This window comes from Hesperophylax consimilis, chromosome 8 (genome assembly GCF_061612785.1).
Source record: "Hesperophylax consimilis isolate HC1 chromosome 8, BYU_Hcon_1.0, whole genome shotgun sequence".
NCBI classification, from domain to species: Eukaryota; Metazoa; Arthropoda; class Insecta; order Trichoptera; family Limnephilidae; genus Hesperophylax; species Hesperophylax consimilis.
This window is the reverse complement of record NC_142843.1, coordinates 35,028,469-35,045,050: the sequence shown is the minus strand read 5'-3', so window position 1 is coordinate 35,045,050 and position 16,582 is coordinate 35,028,469. Positions and strand designations below refer to the sequence as shown.

The window sequence follows — 16,582 nt, the reverse complement described above, 5'->3', positions numbered from 1 at the left end:
GTTCTCAATGTACGTACCTCACATTTTTTATTATATTTTAGTCGTTAAATTAACATTTCTGAGAAAGATATAATATATCTACTGCGTACCGGTAGGAACGGTTTTTGCCTCTAAATGTACGCCCACGACGGAAAAACATAGAAATTATAATTGGTCCACCCGGAAGATTCTGAAATGCCTTTTTATAGAACTGGCAACATAAAATAGCAAAATATAATAAGACAAAATATTGTTACGTTTGGGTGAGTACAGTACATCGGTAAACAAAGTTTCTCACTTGTATTAGGTCTGAATCACGCCGACTTCCTAGAAATAGAAATACGGAAACTGAACTATAATTTTTTTATCATATTTACATAAAATATTGTTTTAATTGTTACCACATAATATGAATCACAAATAATTTGCGTTAAATTTACATTCAAATTCATTTCAAATTTTATGGATAATTCTACCCATAACTAGATACATCGTCGTACAACGCGACGTACGTATTGTGAGCAATATGCACGCTTGACCGCCCGTTGATGTATTTTGTTTGAAATTATTGACAAGTATAATTATTTTCAGTTGTATATACATAATTACATTGCATGTTTGTCAAAATGTATAAATTCAAGAACCTGTGATGACTATGACAATACAAAAACCATGGCGTACACAGTATATCATACAATTACACTTCATACGAAGTTGAAATAACTGTGTTTTAATTTTTTATTATTTAATATCAGTATGTATTTTTTTACAGTAAACATACAAATGATTACATTTAATTATTATTAACCAAGAAAAAAAAATAAAAGATTTCCTCACCATAAAGAACCAAGGTTTTTGTGTTTGATTAGGGGAATTCATGATCAAATAATATGGTAATAGAATATTTGGAATAATAATAACCATAAAATAATTCAAATTAAATTTCAATGATTATGCTTGTATAACAGGACATAACCAATTATGTAAATTATTATTCCATAACCGCTGCAAACGTTAATTTTATTCCGTCCTAGATTAATCAAGCATGTTTTTCCGGAAAATTAAGTTCGATAATAGATACACTGTGCAAAAAATCTCAACCACACTCAACAAAAGGCCAAACAATTGTAGCATGAATTTTACAGTAAAAACGGTGACCGGATAAATCATCAAAATGATAATTCATCACATCTTCAAAAAGTTATATAAAGTCATGGAAAGTGATGAAAAAAAATATTAACTGGGTTAAGTAGGTAAGGTTAGGTTTAAATTAATTTTTTTATCGTTTCTAATGACTTTATATCACTTTTTAAATGTGTGTTGAATTGTCACTGTGTTGAGTTATCATGGAACCAGTAAAAACCATTCAGAATTGGAACGTTGTTTGAAATGGCTTTGGCTGTGTTTGGTGACCAGATCTAAATAGTTAAGTACTTCCCCACCAATCAAATTCCGGTTACGGAAGCGCCAATACCCTTGAAAAAGAATTTTGAGTAAGAATAATTTTGGAAATTATTGGATTTCTGTTACTTTATTACATTATGTTTTACTTTTTTCAGAAAAAACATATAGTTTTATACACATTTTTGTCATGATCCGTTTACTGAGTTGCATAAACCAGTGCATTTTCTGAAAATATGGATTTTCCTTGAAATCCATCGTCAAAATGTGTAAAAACTAGACTAGTTTATCTACCTGTGAACAATATTCAATAACCAAGATATAATATTATCATTAAAAATCGTTACACGCAGAGCGTAAATAAAAATAAACTTAATGTTGTTTTTATTTTAAACCTCCCCACAGCTTACGTGAAAGAGTTTAAAATATTGGGATTGCGTGCACCGAAAACATTCAAGTATAATATGTATATGAGTACAGGTTAACTTTAAGGATTGAAAAGACGATGTTATTTTAAATAAATTAAGCATGAAGTTCAGGAAGACGGTATTAAAATTTGAATATCTTGAAAGCCAATGAACCTCTTCTTTAAAAGTATAATATGTGCCAGTCGAAATGCAGCTTAGTGTAATTCTTTTGTTGAACATAATAAACTAGAACTCCCAACAGTGGGTAGGTACCCACGAATAAAATACTAGTAGTTCTGTGAACAGCAGTATACCTCGCGTCCAAAAATGTACGTTTCTAGTTTCCTCTTATTGAATAAATCAAAACTAAAACTTTCTCTGAAATCATAAGATTTGTAAATAGATACTTAAATACCTACCCACTTTATTATAAATCATAAATACTTGGTTAAATAGTAATGGTCTTGAACTTTCCCCTGCCAAAAGCAAAGTTGTCATCTTCACTCGTCGACGAAAGCTTCCGGATATTCAGGTAATATTTGGCGATGAAGTGATCCCTATCTCGAAGGAAGTTAAATTCCTTGGAATGTTTTTGGACTCCAAGCTTACTTGGAACTCTCATATAAATCACGTTGTTACAAAATGTGAAAGCAACATCAATCCCCTCAGATTTCTAGCAGGAGTGTGGTGGGGATCCCACCCAGCTTCATTAAAACTTCTATACAATGCCCTCATCCGAAGCCATCTCGATTACGGATCTTGTCTGTTTGATCCAATGTCCACTTCAAATTCTCATAAATTAGATAAAATCCAGTCAAAATCACTTCGCCTTGTCTTAGGAGCCATGAAATCTTCTCCAATCAACGCAATGCAAGTGGAATGTTGCGAACCTCCCTTACATATAAGAAGGCGATGCCTAGCAGAAAAATATGTTTACAAAACATGTTCAATAACATCCCATCCCTTGATTCCTATACTTCAATCCTTAAAGTATGAGGTTAATTCAAATCACTTTTGGAAAAATCATACCCCTCCCCTTTTTTATGATTGCTACAACTCTTTCCTGGATTTATCTACAAACACCTATCTCAATGAATCTCTTTCCTTATACTCATACCCCTATGAAAGCCTTACTTTCTATCCGAAGGTCCATCAATTTATAGGAATAAGTAAAAAAAACATTAAAAACTCAACTCAATTAAATAATGCAGAATTTAACACAATTATTGAAAACAACTGGCCAAACTACATAAAATTTTTCACAGATGGCTCCAAACTCAGTCAGGACTCCCATTGCGGGGCCAGTGTCTATGTTCCTCACAGAAAATTGTGTTTCCCACACAAACTTCCCAAAGAATGCTCCATTTTCTCTGCTGAATGCATAGCTATCATAGAAGCTCTTCTACTCGTCAAATCATTAAATATTAAAAACGCACTCATCCTTTCAGACTCGCTTAGCTCACTACAAAAAATAAGCGCATCCCCACTCAATTCCAGTAGCGACTCTCTAATCTGCTCGATCAGGGACCTACTGCATTCCATGTCACTGGTTCATGCATCAGTGGTCCTAGCCTGGATACCGGGACACCTCGGTATTACTGGGAATGACATGGCTGATCATATTGCTAAGGAAGCCACTGCCCATGGTCCGTTAAGTGATATCCCTATTCCGGTTAGAGACCATTTCCCTTTTCTAAAAATTAAGTACCAACTCCAATGGTCTTCTGAATGGAAAAAATTTTCTCTGATAAAAGGTCACCAGTACTCATTAATTCAACCTTCTATTCCTGTTAAGTCCTGGTTTCACAAATACACTACCATGCCTAAAAAATATATTTCTTCCTTAACCCGAATGCGGCTGGGTCACACTTGTTGTCTTAGCCATCTTGCCAGGTTCCACATAGTCAGTTCGCCGTACTGTGATTGTGGGTCAGAGGATACTCTGGACCATAATTTTTTTGAGTGTCCTATCAATGACCAATTTCCAAACTTCATGCATGAATTGGTAAAACTTGATATTAAATTGCCTACCAGTATTCCCTGCCTTCTTAGTTTAAACACTCCTGAAATTTACCATTTGTTGGCAAAATTTATTTATAAAAATGGCCTTAATATCTGACCATAATAATAAATATAAACCAAATTTCTTTCACTTTCATTTGTATTCACTTGTTCAGGTTCCTATTTTCATCTATTTTTACTAATCCCAACTCTGCATATTTTGACTGAGTTAAAACACTATTCTTTATCCATTTGTATATTTTTCTTGATTCTTTTATTGTATTTGTTTATATTCATATCATAGAACTGTTTTAAAAAAAATAATGCTTCTAATTTTGGAAAAATCTGTTCTTTTAAATAACAAAAAATGCCCATTACTATTGTGCACAGGTTCCTATTTTTATAATTTTGTAATTACCCATTATTACCAGCTCTGTATTGTTTTTGTTAAGTTATGTTTATGTTACACCCATGTTATGTTTATGGTAGGTTTATGTTTATGATATGTTATGTTCATGTTATGTGCATGTTATGTTATGATATGTTTATGTTATGTTCATAGTATGTTTGTGTTATGTTTTTCTTTATAATCACATTTGTTTTCTCCCATATGCTGTGTTTGTTTATAAGATTGCCAATTTCATAATTCTATTTTTAAAAAACGCTACTAATTTTAGAAAAATCTTTGGTTTAATAACGAAAAGCGCCCACTTATATTGTACACAGGTTCCTATTTTTATAATTTTGTGATAATCTATTGTTACCAGCTCTGTACCGTTTATGTTAAGTATGTTATGTTTATGTTATATTATGCTTATGTTATGTTTATGTTATGTTATATTTATGTTATGTTTATGTTATGTTTGGTTTATTTATGTTATGTTGTTTTATCAATGTTGTTTTGTCAATCATGTCAATTTTATCCTGTAATTTGTTGTATTTATTAATAAGAAAAATGTTGTAATGTATGGCCAAGATCACTCTTAATGGGTGAAAGCCAAAATAAAGAATAATAAAAAAAAAATATTTTAAAATACATATTTTTTTTTCAAATAAGGAATTATACAATTTGTCCATAGAAATTTCACCATCTGAAATACCCTAATATTGATCTTTCCGATTTGACAGCTCGTAGTAGGAACCAGTAGGAACCAATATCATACGAACTCTGGTGGGGTAAAAGGTAGTATCTTACATGGCCACCATCTTGAATCGGAACCAGAACGTAACAAACAACAACCAAATAGTCGATTTGAAACATCAGTTCTCTACGCTCAGTCAATTAATATAACCTTCTGTTTGATTCTTTCTTTCCGACACTTACCTACGCACAAAGTGGGAGGAAAAATAATAGACAATACAAATTTAAATTTGTCAGGCTTCATAAATCTGATTCTCCTTTTACTAAAATATTTGCTCCACCACTAAACAAAAACCAATCGGATTAATTAGCATATACATATTGTTTTTTTGTGGAGATCTACAGGAAAATCAATGCATCAAATAGTACCTAGCTTAGCAACAAACTCATCCCGGTTCACCCCAAAATTTTAATATCCGTGCCGAAGTAGTTGTTTCATTTCATCGTGTCATAATATCTTCCTTGGTTGTCCATAACTTCTTCCCTTTACCTGTTTACAATCAATTTATAGTTAAAAGCAAAAGATTTTTAACGTATTTTTTCCGCATTAAAATAATAATAATCCGACCTCAATATCTTAAACAAAGACAGTTAGGTTTTATATTAAAACACTCAAATCCATTAAGTCCATGCATAATAAATTAATATTAAATTAATTCATTAAATTATTGTTCATACTCGACAAAGCATTCTGCCAGTGACGAGATTTTAACGGTCGCGCAGAAACCAAATTCACGCTTACAGTAAAATCTATGGATCACGCATTCGTTCCAGTTTTTTTTATTGTAATCATGACTTATTACAAGGGGGACGCACCCCATCCATACAACCTATGAGTGCTGCATATAATATTGTAAAGCATGCACCCGACCGTGTATTGTGCACTAATCAAGTTACTCTTATGTTTGATAAACTTGGAAAAAGCCCTACCGCACATCCTCGCTTTGTCGGTCCACATGCAATCCTTCATTGTATTGTAAGCGAGTAGGGCCCCGCTTACTCTTCTATTGTCAGCGCTAACTGGAAATTATTTTTTGATAATTTATTTGACGCTGGCAATACTTATATGGTCTAGGACGGCTGTTCTATTTATGAAAGCATTTGAAAGGAGAAAAGTAATTCGAAACGCGTTCATTCAAATGATTGAAATATTATTTTATTTGAGTAGGTACTTACTTACCTAACATTTTTAAGCGTGGATCAGTAATTTCGATATTTAAAAAGACCTACCAAAATGCCATTGGATGTGTTTTACGCTGAAATAAGTAAGTTTTTTTAAATTTTATTTTGTAAGTGTGTTAAGAATGAAAGGAACGATACAAATAACGCTCGAGATCTTTTGTTATCGAGTTATCGCACCTTTGATTGGGGTTTAGTACAAGATTTTCGGTCGGTTCGAGAAGGGGAATAAATCGGGTCAGTGACTTATAAAAATGGTTCGAAACAGGAATGTTTGCAACACCTACCTGTCAATTAATGGGTGCTACATAACAAGGGAATTTGCAAAAGAGTGTTAAGTATACCCAGTGTTTTGTTTTTTTGATCGAGATTTTTTTCCAACATGAAGTCTTTGGATTGTTAAAAATATTGTATTAAGGTCTTCTTCTTAAATTGTCTCCCAAAGCATTGCTTTATTACAAAAAAATCTTTTAGGTTCAAAGCAAAAACATAACTGTTGTGACTCCTGTGTTATCTCAAATATATACTTTATTGTGATTATTGACAGTGGGATCTGATATCTTATATAGCGTGTGGTAGGAATAATCTGGACCCTGACCTTGAAGTTGCCACCTTCTTTATTTTTCTATTATTCTCGGCAGTGAACCCCATCTATGGCTAACTTTATAGACTGAAAGTGCCATCTATGGGTGAGCTCATATACTAAAATCAAGAAAAAGAAGTCAATAAAAGCCAGAATAAGATGGATACCTAGATAAATTGAACGAATACATATTTTTATTAAATAAACTCTTTTAACCACCAATTTATTAAAATTTATTCAAGAAACCGGTTTCACCCTAGCTTCAGCTTCGTCAGGGTAAAATTTAAAATAAAAGTTTCAATTTTACTTGAGCCAAGCAAAACCGGTTGGTGAATAAATTGAAATAATGTAGTATTTGTAAACAAAGTTTTAATTTCATTTAATAATAATTACATTAATATAATAAATATAAAATATTATATATAAAAATTACATAAATACAAAAATTACAAAGTGATTGTTTTCTACGGAAACAGTTTTTTTTAAACGCATTGGGAACATATTATTATTAAAAAAATGTTTGTAATGAATTATAGTGTAAATGAAACAATATAATTTCGGATGTGATCGGACGCGACATTCTAAAATATGTAATTCTTATTTTCGGTAGGTATGGGTAACCAATTACTATGCGATATGTCACCCCAAGTGGTCCGCTACGTTTGGTGACTTAGCAGGGGTGCGCGGGTTCACGGGGTTAGGGTTTATCTAGGTGTTGGCGGCGGATGCATCTGCCCACCTACTGCATGTTGGGAGACCCTTTGGTTGAGGGAGACCCTTTGACCTCTCCAACTGGACTATTAGATTACCCCCAGATTCCTACCCACCCCTCATACTTGTTCCCAAAACTTCCTTCACTTCATTTCCTCTGAAAAAGACCCCCCCCCACACAGCATCCCTAAATATGGCACCCCAAATGGGCCATAAATTGTGTGGAGCACGAATAACAAATTTATACCGCAGATCTCACGATGGTTTGTAGTGTAGATAATAGTCAACCTAGATAAATTAACATGACTTATTAATAAAACATCAATTTAAGAATGTTTCATCGATTTTTCTTGGTAATATATCGTTAAGATACAAAAAAATTTATTGTAATGCATAATATTCGGATTTTCATGAACACGTGTTCCAACATCATAATAATATATTCGTTATTTACGAAAAGTTTTGAAACTTGATTCGTAAGGCCTGCAATCCCGATTTTCACCAATAATTTGAAGAATTACTCAATTAATGGAGTAATTAATTAATTACTGAACGCATTAGGAGCTAACAAAAAATTGTCCAAAGATGCGAAGTTAGCAGTCCACAATGAAGTGCTGGTACCTACCCTGATGTATGGAAGTGAGGCATGGAACTGGCAGAGAAAGAATGAAAGTAGACTGAATGCTGTTTAAATAAGATCCCTGAGGCGTACCTGTGGTAAAACCATGCACGATTGTGTGAGAAATGTGGAGATCCGCAAAGAGTGCAAGGCTGATGTAAGCATAATGAGTAAGATTAAGAAACAGCCGCTTAGATGGTTGGAGCATGCAGAGCAAATGAGCGAAGAAAGGAGTGTAAGGAAAATATTTGACGCAAATGCGAATGGTAGCAGAAGTCGGGAACGCCCGAGGAAGACATGGCACGATCAAGTGGATCAGATACTTCAGTCCGTCCATGTCAAGAGCCAGAATAATAGAAGAGTATGTATGAGACGATGTATGAATGTGAATGAGGCAAGGAGTGTGTGCCAAGACCGAGTTGTTTGGCGGTCGTTCCTCTCTGCCTAACCCTTCGGCGTAACGGCGTGATGGTTAGTTTGTTAGTTTATTTGAAGAGATTCTTAATAAATTAGCAGTAGTCATTTTTCTCTGTGCGAGTACAGGGTTATCCAATAAGAGGTGTTATTTTGAATAGCCCGCTATTTTGGTAGGTGTTACTTTTGAAGCTGTCATTTTTTGACATTTGACAAGTAGAAACTACGCTATTAATAAAAATGGAACGATACACGCTTTAACAACGCATTTCCACTTCGGTGGCTTCGTCAACAAGCAAAATTGTCGCATCTGGGGCTCGGAAAACCCAAGACTTATTGTTGAAAACCCTCTTTATCCTCAACGTGTGACTGTTTGGTGCGGTTTATGGTCCGGCGGAGTCATTGAACCTTACTTATTCGAAAATGTGGCTGGAGCAACAGTTACCGTGAATGGATTGCGCTATCGAGAGATGATTAATGATTTTTATGGCCGGAATTGGATGGTATTGATCTGGACAACGTTTACTTTCAACGAGACGGCGCTACGTTCCACACAAGCAACGAAACCATTGATCTTTTACGGTTGAATATCAAAATAACACCTCTTATTGGAAAACCCTGTTGTTCGTTTCCGGAGTTCCATTCTCGGCCGTGGTAATTATTATTATTTTTACTTTTAAAATTGCATTCTTATTATTTTTATTTCATATCCCGTGATTTTTCATTGGTCTGCAATTGGTAAGTATGTAAAAGAAAATAACATCTGCTACCATTGCTCACTTGCACGAAACTCACATGTTATATTCATATTCGGGATCGTTTCTTCTCCGTGCGATAAATTGAGGGCACATTTTAACTGAATACACTTTTGTGTGTAACGTTATTTAGCCCAATAAAATTAATTACGAGCGCGAAAATGATCCACACGAGAGTTCGTTAAGCTGAGCCAAGTGCAGTACGAATTGAGAATGCTTTAAATTGTATAACATTTCACGCTCTGTAAACAAAGATCATAAAAACATGAATAGTTTGCCGGATTTTCCGAACGCTCTTTTTATTTAACTTCTGGTAAAAAAAATCTAACCATAACCTTCAATTTAATTTTCGTATTGTAGCTTTATATGTTATTTTGTTATTGGTTATTTGTATTGTTCGTTCCATTGTTAAAGTTTATATCAATACTGAGGTGTGGTAAAAATGAATTATAGTGTACACCTTGATACAGTCATATATTTCTGATACTCTTGCTCTTTTTTTATTTTTAAATCAAACCCAGACCACGTGTTAAATAGTGCAATTTTTACAACCAGCCATGTACATGAATCAAATGGCGCCAGGGTGTTTTCAATTTTTGTGCTTTTTGAACTCTAATAAAAGTAGTAATCAGTACCAATTGTCAGAGAATTGAACCCACGACGCCTGGGTGGGAATCTGACGGATTTGCACACTCGGCTAGTAACCGGTGATAATACAGGTCCCTCCGTAAGGTACCTATTCAATAAAATTTTATGTAAGTGTTTCTGGCGAGGAACTACCTAGTAATGCAAATCACGTGTTTTCGATTTGAAAATTTGAACATTTTGAGATATTTTAGACGCATTAATTAAATACTGCGAGTAGGACACATCTTGGCCTTTGAAACAATCAACATTTTTTTTCGATAAATCTTTTTATAAGCCCAGAAAAAAATAAAGTATCAAGCCTATAAAAACTGCTTTAACGTTCAAAATTCCCTTCTTACGAACCCCATTATCGGTTATGTTTTCATTGTATATCGTGGCAAATTAAGTTCATTAGAAAATTAACTTAAAACATTTAAATATTTGTGCCTGAACTTCGCAAAATAAAACAAAACACCTGTGGGCGATGTTTTTTTCTTGCATAAACCTTATCGCCATTCGCATAAGGAGTGTTATTGATAGTGGCCAAATTCCAAATGTTACACGACATGGTGCTTCGCCCGTTAAATATTACCTGCACGGAAGGACGTATTGAACAATATCATTGAAAAAATCTGTTTTTTGATGTTTAACATCTTGAAAATAACGCATGTGTGAGCAAACTGTATTTCAACTATCGTGTAGAAAACTTTAACACATGAGATATAAATGGATATTAAAAACGCGAGCAACCGCAGGTCAAATTGTAAATTGACCACAAACTTTAATGTGTTAAACGCTTATCCGCGAGATTCCGTTGACCGTGTATTCTCATCTGAGCTCGATTTCTCTTGTTATTATAGTTATTATCTTGTTAGGTATTGTACGTATTAAATCAGAGATAACACGTTGATATTAATAAGCATCAAAAACTGATGAACTTTGGTAGGTACAACACTACAACTATCAACAGTGTATGGCCTAATTCATTCGCCAAAGAAATGACATCGTTTGGAACAGAATGGACGATAGGACTGATATCAAGCTTGTTATATGCCGTCGTTTGTAGAAGGGTAATTTATGTCATAATCATTGTTTTATTATTATCGAACACGTAGGTAATACAAACGATGCATTCAAATAATGTATCAAGAAAATATACTATTATTGTATTAGGCTTGCGTGTAGAAGGGTCTGTACCATAGAAATCCAAATTAATAGACTTGCCCTGACATGAAATCTGGGTTTTATTTCTACGAACTGGAGGTAAAACACGTGACCATATTTTTGGCACCAGGATGGTTCGAGATTGCTTTGAATAAACAATGACAAAAGAGGTGGGTAAATTATAACACTTTTGTAAAAATGTCTAACTAAATTGTATAGAAAAAAAAATTGAAAAAAAGCCCGAAATTTTGTTTACCCGACTTTGGGATTCGTAGTTAAGTTTTTTACATAGCTAGCAATTTACGCGCAATTGAAAAAAGAACAGATAATTCGTAAGCAGATTTTATTTTCGAGAACGGAATAGTGATATTACAATGCGAGTTGCCTGTATCCTGTCAGATTCATTTATTGACAAATCACGAAAGTGGTCACGTCGCCCTATTAATTTTGTACACTGTACCTACATATAAGACCAGGGATGTGAATGTCGCGGGTTCAAATCCCAGCGTGCGCTGGAAAATTTCATGTAATTAATTTGTTTTATTTCAATTTATTCTTTAAAAATAATATACAGTATATTTGCAGCATATTACAGAATGGCAGATACTTTCAGTATCACTCTTGTGAAATACCACCATTCAGAATAGAAACGTTCCTTCAAATGGCTTTATTTTTGGTGACCAGATCTGAACAACCAGGCACTTCCCCACCTTCCTCCTTTTCTAACTCCTTCCCCTCCCCGCTACCGTCAGTCGCACAACATACCCCAATCGGCTATGCCATAGGCTCACTGGCTCCAAACGGTTGAGAGCAGTTAGGACTCTTGTACCGTCCTCTCATAAAAACACATTTTTTATAGTTCTAGCATCAACTAGATTTTCCCTATTCTTATTTGTCACTAATAGATTTATGTGTATTATGTACATCATGTGTTAATCATAGGATTTACCTAATATAAAATGGCTAATTAGTCGTTAATAAATAAATCTTGTAAAAAGATCACTAAACAAAGTGTGGCAATAAATACACGAATGGGGAGGAAGTCATGCCAGGGGATATACATTACCACTCACCAATCTTACAATGCAAACACATTGAAATGTAAACGCATATTACTATTAGATTTTCCCATTCATCAATCAAAACTCCAGTCTGACAAAGTAAACAAGACTCATTATGCGAGTTGGTAGATGTAATGTTATTAGAAGGGACTTTGCTTGTATTTCGGTTGAGAAAGACCTCGTTTTCTTTACTCAACAAGCCATTCATTGTAAGATCGTAATCACGGATGGAAAATAGGATTAAGACTACGTCTTCATCTCATTTGATTATTAGGTGGTTCAAACCATTGTAGAAAGTTTTTATTGACCTTATGTAATACAAATGCATTGCACCACTGGATTGCTTTAGATGTATCCCATCCGTGGACAAACAACAATAAAGATAAGCCCTCCGTTTGAAATTAATCTGTTATTGACCCTAATGAGCCTTAAAAGAATATAAATATACCGAACCCTTGAAATTGGCCACAATCTTGAAACGGTGACTGAATATATATTCAAGATTGTGGCCAATTTTAAGTGTTCGGTAAAAAAGATTATTTTTTTAAATGTGGTCGTCTTTATTTGGAATTTATTGTTCACATTTGTTTCAATATTATGGTACGTACCTAGAATGTGAGGTTTCCTTGGTCAAAATGAATAATTCTATATTTAAAATAACTATAGTAAAAAGTTACATCAAATTTATGATTTATAATTAAGTAGGTAGGTCTTAAGTACCTACTTTCAAAACATAAGATTTCAGAGGAAATTTGGTTTTGTTTTATTAAATAAAAGAAAAATATTAGAAAATACTTTTTGGACGTGAGGTCTACTGTAAAGTGTTAGCTTATTGTCGATTAATAGGGGAATTGGACAATATAGTGAATTTTATACATTTAGGTTAATAGCTTTATTTTTAGCAAATCGATTCCTTTTTATTTTTCTGTTATATCTGAACGTATCAATAAGAGTAATTTTTTGACGCACATGGCCAATCTTGCGTATTCTATATCACGATCTGATTAAATTGAGGTTGTCACTTTCGAAATTCTATACTACCCATTCGTGTGAATGAATTTGAAGTGAAAAAGAGATCGGATTAAACGATCGTACAATAACTCTTTTTGTTTATTGATCAAAGAACAAGGCACATAAAACACAACATAAATAATATCTGAAACAGATAAAAATGTAATATATTACTGGCATATAACATTATTATAAAATCAGCCATCATTCGACAGTGAACAATTTCGTATTTCAGCCTTCATTCGACAATGAACAACTTTGTAAGTTGTACGTACGAGTAAATGTATTTAAAACATGTAAATAAAACGATTACTTTGTCTATAACCACGATTTTTTAAATTATAAACAAAGAAATTATTTTATTTTCATTAATATGTCAAACATCAAAGTTACTATTTTTTTAATGATAAACTATTGATATTACAGACAACTAATTATTGCTTATAATAATTTATTAAATACTGCTAAATAAAAAAAATATCATTGAGCAAACTCTGCACGAAGTCCTACATTTATCACTTTGGATGGGTTTCTATACAGGATAAAATAGAATAAAGGATGATTTTTAAAAACTAAATAGGCTAAGTCGAATGCATTTATCATCTTTTACAAAAAAAGTTCTCATGAACGCCAGATCCACGCTTTATTATTTTATATATATCTTACAGAAAACAAACAAGTTCTCATGTACGCCAGATCCACGCGTTGATATTTTATATATAACTTACAGAAAACAAAAAAGTTCTCATCTACGACATATCCACGCGCTGATATTTAATATATAACTTACAGAAAACTAGAAATAGTTCTCATGTACGCCAGATCCACGCGTTGTTAATTTATATATATAACTTACACAACACAAAAAGTTCTCATGTACGCCAGATCAACGTGTTGATATTTTATATATAACTTACAGAAAACAACAAAAAGTTTTCATGTACGCCAGATCCACGCGCTGATATTTTTTATACAACTTGCAAAAAACAATAAAACTTTTGTTACAAGATATTCCATAATATATTTTACTCGATATATATTTTGTTTGTTTACTCGAAAAGAGTGAACATTTTAATTATTTTCCTTGACCATCCCATCTAGTCCAAGTGTTTTGAAACCATTTGTTTTCATTATGTTTAGTGTTTAGAAAATAATTACTTATACGTAAGTAAAAATGAATGCTTTCATGTCAAAAGATCATTTTTCATTATTCTTTGACAGCTATCATACCATTTTTGTTAGGACCATAAGATTGTGAAGTCACCGAGATTGGTATAGCCCACATATGGTAATATGAAAAGGAAAATAGTTGCAATGCGGCGGGAATTGAACTCGCAACCCCTAACAAATGCGTTGGCCGTTACGTGGCGCTTTATATCAATCCAAAGACGTCGGGTTGTCGCTCTAGCGTGGTCAAGTGACCCTGGATCCTCTTTATTAACGAGAGTAATGAGAGTTGTGCTCGTTAGGACATTGAACATGACCACGAGAATGTGAAATGTGTTTTGCTTGAACGTGTACTCGTAGATAAGTACTACGTGTCGGTACCAGAACTCGGCATGTCCAGGATTAATGTAGGTTGGAAGCATGTTTGGATTTACTAATGAATTTACTTTATTATTTATAAGGAGCAAGGTTTCTGAAATTATTTTTAAACTTCAAAAGAGGCCACAAATTTGAATTATTCATTTATAACATAACTAGCATATACCCGTGAAAAACCACGTGATATTATAATTGTAGGCTTTGTGAAGCTTTAAAAAGCAGAAATTTACCTTTCGAATATAAGTAAACTTGAAAAATTACCACATCTACTAAACATTTAAACAAAAAGATATACGCATTTCAAATAAAGAATTATAAATTAATAAATTATTTTTTGTACATACGTTATTGATTATCTGATATTATGATTTATACATTTCCAATTTTGAAAATTAAAAGTGCATTGAACTTGAATAATTTTACGCATTACTCAGTAATACAATTTTAAACCACGCACCCATGCACCGACAACTGAAATTAGTACGTTACCTGTATTTTATAAAGGTTTACCTTTTATTGAGGAATTACATTAGGTACATACAAATTTCATCACATTTCCTCTAAAACAACGTCAATGGACCTTGTGTGAAATCACGTTTCCTTTAAAATGACGTCAATGGACGTTGTGTCAAGTCACATTTCCTCTTAAACGATTTCAATATACGTTGTGTCAAATCATATTTCCCCTAAAACGACGTCAATGGACGTTGTGTCAAATCATATATCCCCTAAAACGACGTCAATGGACGTTGTGTCAAATCATATTACCTCTAAAACGACGTCAATGGACGTTGTGTCAAATCATATTACCTCTAAAACGACGTCAATGGACGTTGTGTCAAATCATTTTACCTCTAAAACGACGTCCATAGACGTGTCAAATCACATCTCCTCTGAAACGACGTCAATAGACGTTGTGACATAACACATCTTCTCTAAAACGACTTCAATAGACGATGTGTCCGTGAATGTGTTAAAAACTTTCTTGTACAGAGTAAAAGATTTACGAGACATACTTTCTTATAAAATAATCTTATTTGTGGAAGAAGTACATTGATGCGTTCTTCTGTAGGAAGAACTGTACATAAATAATATGTAATCTGTATTCTTCAATCAAGTTGTTACATCTTGAAGCCTCGCGATGTATGGGGAAATTGTAAAGCCAACGCAACGGAAACAAGCCTTGTAATGGTGGGAGAATCGCTCATGTGTAAAATTATACTTTTGGTTTTATTTCTTGGTGTCTTTGTTCAAGAACATAAAAAGCCCCTACGTCTATAGAGAGTTAAACTTCAACAGAGCTCGAGTTATCTGAACTCATTATCGTGAACCCTGGAATTAACTCATACGCTAAACTATTGCGATTTGCTAGTAAAGTTATTTATATCTAGATTTTCTGCATATGAATGCCATACATTGCCTCCAGACGACCCATACAACGCTCTTGAGCCGCTCCCAACTAGCAGGTAGGTTAATCAGTACTTGAACATTGATGGGAAGGACGGAATACATTATTATAGTCTCAATTGATTTCGTACACTTTATCTTACCCTTTTGATTAACTGAGCATAGCGAACTCAACTATACCGTTTTGCATTTCGTATGTCTGTAAATTTGTTTGTACGTTTCGTTTCCGGTTCAAGATTGTGGCCGTTTTAATGGTTCGGTAAAGTTATTTTTATAAATGTGAAATCGTCGTGTTTATTTGGACTTTCTTATCAGCATTTTTTCAATATTTCGGTGCCTACCTGCAAAAGAAAGTTTGGAAAAATAATTGTCATTGAGAGAGTGACGTTTCTTGGGACAAATTGTATAATTCCTTTTTTGTACCAAAAATATATGTAGGAATAAATACCTACTCACAAATCTTATAATTTGAGAGGAAAATTTGTTTTTAATTTATTAAATAAGAGAAAATTAGAAACATTTTTTTTACGTGAGGTCTACTGTTCACAGAACTACTAGTTATTTACTTGCTAGTCGG

At 33.4% G+C, this 16,582-nt stretch overlaps 1 protein-coding gene across 3 annotated transcripts in view; it reads left to right on the top strand.

Moving 5' to 3' along the window:
- Positions 1 to 16,582, top strand: part of sprt (PDZ domain-containing protein sprite) — a 189,569-nt gene that overhangs the window by 2,431 nt on the left and 170,556 nt on the right. The gene's annotated exons all lie outside the window — the stretch shown is intronic.